This window comes from Doryrhamphus excisus, chromosome 13 (assembly GCF_030265055.1).
Source record: "Doryrhamphus excisus isolate RoL2022-K1 chromosome 13, RoL_Dexc_1.0, whole genome shotgun sequence".
Taxonomy (NCBI): domain Eukaryota; kingdom Metazoa; phylum Chordata; class Actinopteri; order Syngnathiformes; family Syngnathidae; genus Doryrhamphus; species Doryrhamphus excisus.
In genome coordinates, this window is record NC_080478.1 from 4,685,614 (window position 1) to 4,690,620 (window position 5,007).

Consider the following 5,007-nt stretch of genomic DNA (forward strand, 5'->3'; position numbering starts at 1 on the left):
GCGAGAAAATAACGAGAAAAAAATGGCACTTTGGCTTTAAAAATGGAGGACCTTTATCGTGCCGTCACGTCAAAATCAATCAAAACAAAGCAGCGACTCGGGGACTGACACTTATGTAACTTCAAAAGATCGGAATTCCGGAATCGGAACGTCCGAGCAATTTTTTTTTTTTTTTTTTGGTGATGTTCACAACCGCTTATGTAAACAAAAGTCAGCCATTTTGAGTGATGTCGGCTTAAAAGAGTTTCACTTTCGAATTTTGCGTGACAATTTTTGATGTTCGGAGAAAAGTCGCTTAGCGATGATGAAATCTGTGGCTAAGTTTCGTTTTCATGATTTACCATTTTTTTTAAACTATTCCGAAATAATTTGCTCGATTCGGATTTCGGATTTTAACCTTTATACACCATCGTAATGCATTAAAAATAAAACTAAATAAAACTAAAAAATTAAAGTAAGCTAATTTTTTCACTATTATTATTATTATTATTGTTTTTATTATAATGCCTGAAGAGTATTATTCAATTTTTTTCCCAAAAATATCAAATAAAAAAAATATTTTTCCCCAAAATATGGAGGAATTCGAGGTGCTATTTATGGGGGTTTATGCGCCCCCCCCCCCAAAAAAAAATTTTGAACCCATAAAACGACCCCAAAAATCAAACATACCCTAAATTATTAAACATATGTATAAAATGTCTTGCAAAGCATCTTCCTGCTGGAAAATATTGAGTGAATTGACTTGTGAGATGGCACTCTCTGCTCGATTCATAACTGCAGATAGCGCCATCAAAAAAATTTTTTTTTTTTTGCATTGATTGTTTTATTTTAGATTTATTGTGGTGGAAAAATGCTAAAAACCACATTGTTGTGCAAATACTACTTCTTTGAATTATATCTTCTGCTCAAGCTGAAATGACAGTACTGTACAGTACATGCCTAAATACACCAGAGGGCGCTACACTTCAATGAAAGACAGTCCTACACTGCTTGTGTTTATATTATATTTTGTGTTTTTTTTTTTTTTTAAAGCTGCATGCTACGTTGATGCTACTGATGCGACTTTGAAGTCAAGTGTGTGTTTCAGTATGAATAGTGTTTTTTTTTTTTTTTTTTTGGTGTGTGTGTGTGTTCGTGTGTGTGTGTTTGTGAAATAACCCAGCGAGGCGGAATGTCCTTTGTTTCAAGGTGAACCCTTGAAATGCAGCCTCAGCAGGCGGAGGAGACGTCATGTGGATGTGTCGTATCAGCTGGCATTTCTTGCTGCTCTACAGGACTGAGCGGAGAACACAAAGGATGACGCAGTGAGGCTCATTCGGGGTCAGAATGAAAGAATGGAGTGTGTGAATGGAGGTGTTGAAACTTGTTTTAATGTGCTGTGACGAGACAGTTGCTTTGGTAATAAAATAATAATAATAATAATAATAATAATGCTGATGTTAACAATACTATAACACATGACGACATTAATAAACCGTTTATAAAACTGGTTTTCATCAATAATAAGAACACAACGGACTTGATGAATTGGTGTCACATATGGGGCTTCATTCCAAAAACATGCTAGGTTAATTAGCGACTCCATATTGTCCATAGGTATGAATGTGAGTGTGAATGGTTGTTTGTCTGTATGTGCCCTGTGATTGGCTGGCCGCCAGTCCAGGGTGTACCCCGCCTCTCGCCCCGAGAAGACAGCCGGTGACGACCCTCGTGAGGATAAGCGGTAGAAAATGAATGAACATGATTCCAACAGTAAAATATGGTGGTGGTAGTGTGATGGTCTGGGACTGTTTTGCTGCATCAGGACCTGGAAGACTCACTGTGATAAATGGAACCATGAATTATTGTTAAACTGTTCGCAAATATGGGCTGCATGATGGATGAGTGATTAGCTTGTAAGCCTCACAGCTAGGAGACTCGAGTTCAATTCCACCCTCGGCCATTTCTGTATGGGTTTTCTGTGGGTACTCCGGTTTCCTCCCACATTCCAAAAACATGCTAGGTTAATTGGCGACTCCAAATTGTCCATAGGTATGAATGTGAGTGTGAATGGTTGTTTGTCTATATGTGCCCTGTGAATGGCTGGCCACCAGTCCACCAGCTCAAAGACAGCTGGGATAGGCTCCAGCACCCCCTGCGACCCTTGTAAGGATTGTGGTAGAAAATGGATGGATGGATGGATGGATAGATAGATGGATGGATGGATGATGGATGGATGGATGGATGGATGGATGGATCGATGGATCGATGGATGGATGCAGGCCTCACAGCTAGAAGACCCGAGTTCAATTCCACCCTCGGTACTCCGGTTTCCTCCCACATTCCAAAAACATGCTAGGTTAATTAGCGACTCCAAATTGTCCATAGGTATGAATGTGAGTGTGAATGGTTGTTTGGCCACCAGTCCAGGGTCTACCCCGCCTCTCGCACGAAGACAGCTGGGATAGGCTCCAGCACCCCACGTGACCCTTGTGAGGATAAGCGGTAGAAAATGAATGAACATGATTCCAACAGTAAAATATGGTGGTGGTAGTGTGATGGTCTGGGACTGTTTTGCTGCATCAGGACCTGGAAGACTCACTGTGATCTCAGCTTAACTAACCTTCAAAAGTTTTGCTGGCACATTTCAGAAAGATAACATTATCCCAACAGTAAAATATGGTGGTGGTAGTGTCATTTTGTATTTCCAGCTTTCTTTCTTACACACACAAATACCACAAGCATCCTAAATAAAAGTCAGAATTTTTTTTGGGGAGTGGGGGGGGGGGGGGGTTTGAACAGGATACACATTTGTCGATGCAGTCCCAGTCACCGTTATGTAACCTGCCTTCAAAGTAGCAGTCAGTGATGCCAGGTTTCTGCAGGGAGGGGGTTGAACACAGCATTTACACACAAATCAGCAGCGCCTGCTGTGGTGGCCAACGTTAGCAGCCCACATGGCTTCTTTCTGTGAGCTGGAGCCTGGAGGTTTAAAATAGATCAGCTCTCTCCCAGGCCTTTTAGCATGCATGATATTGGCGACTGTCTTGCGTAATACTCAGACCCTCTTTCAAGATTTCTAGATTCTTAGTGTATAATCTGGAATTAATCTAATCAATTAATCACCAAAATAAACTCAATCATCCCAGTTTTGCTTGTTTTGGGTTTTTAGGTTTGCACAAGTAAGCTGATGGTAAATATTGTAATATTACTGCTTATGATTGAAGGTATTTGCTCAATTTTGCTAGCTAAATTTTGTTAGCTAAAGCTAAACACAAATTCAAAGGATACTTATACACACACCCTCACAAAAAAGCCCGGACGTATGTATTAGGTATTGTTGTCAGGAATAAAAAATCTGGTTCTCATTATAATAGTAATAAGACCCGCTTACTTGTAGGCATACAGGGACTGCAGATAAGCCCGGACGTATGTATTTGGTATTGTTTTCAAGAATAAACAATCTGGTTTTCATTATAATGTAATAAGACACGCTTACTTGTAGGCACACAGGGACTGCAGATAAGCCCGGATGTCTGTATTAGGTATTGTTGTCAGGAATAAACAATCTGGTTTCCATTATAATTGTAAAAAGACCCGCTTACTTGTAGGCATACAGGGACTGTAGATAAGCCCAGATGTCTGTATTAGGTATTGTTGTCAGGAATAAACAATCTGGTTCTCATTATAATTGTAATAAGACCCGCTTACTTGTAGGCATACAGGGACTGCAGATAAGCCCGGACGTATGTATTAGGTTTTGTTGTCAAAAATAAACAATCTGGTTTTCATTATAATTGTAATAAGACACGCTTACTTGTAGGCATACAGGGACTGCAGATAGGCCCGGATGTCTGTATTAGGTATTGTTGTCAGGAATAAACAATCTGGTTCTCATTATAATGTAATAAGACACGCTTACTTGTAGGCATACAGGGACTGCAGATAGGCCCGGATGTCTGTATTAGGTATTGTTGTCAGGAATAAACAATGTGGTTTTCATTATAATTGTAATAAGACCCGCTTACTTGTAGGCATACAGGGACTGCAAATAAGCCCGGACGTATGTATTAGGTATTGTTTTCAAGAATAAACAATCTGGTTCTCATTATAATTGTAATAAGACACGCTTACTTGTAGGCATACAGGGACTGCAAAGAAGCTCGGACGTATGTATTAGGTTTTGCTGTCAAAAATAAACAATCTGGTTTTCATTATAATTGTAATAAGACACGCTTACTTGTAGGCATACAGGGACTGCAGATAAGCCCGCACGTATGTAATAGGTTTTGTTGTCAAAATAAACAATCTGGTTTTCATTATAATTGTAATAAGACCCGCTTACTTGTAGGCATACAGGGACTGCAAATAAGCCCAGACGTATGTATTAAGTATTGTTGTCGGGAATAAAAAATTTGGTTCTCATTATAATTGTAATAAGACCCGCTTACTTGTAGGCATACAGGGACTGCAGATAAGCCCGGATGTCTGTATTAGGTATTGTTGTCAGGAATAAACAACAATCTGGTTCTCTATAATTTGTTTTTTTAAGATTCCCTTATCCTCTATTCGAAACCCACTATTCGAGTCCTCATGGGGAGGATTTCTACATGATATAAAAACATACCCAGATCATCAGTATGTATCAAAAGAAAGACGACCTTGAATGTGTGTGTGTGTGTGTGTGTGTGTTACATTCTGCACAGATTCAGAGATTCGTCCTCGTCTTTTCACACATGCAACGCACAAGCAGCTAGCACCCACAGAGGACACTCACATAGACAATATAAAAGCTAGCAGCCACCCACACACTTATACACACACCTACAAGCTACACAACAACAAGGAAAGCAGTCAGCTAACCAAATGAGAGAAAAAACTGGTAGGCTTTCATCTTTTCTCATGTTAACATAAATGGCAGCCATAATGAAAGCGAGATTGAATTGCAAATGGCAACTGCTGCATCGGGGTGTTGGTAATGGTCACTGACAGATACGGGGATGCTGCAAAATGAAGGTTTTTTGTTGA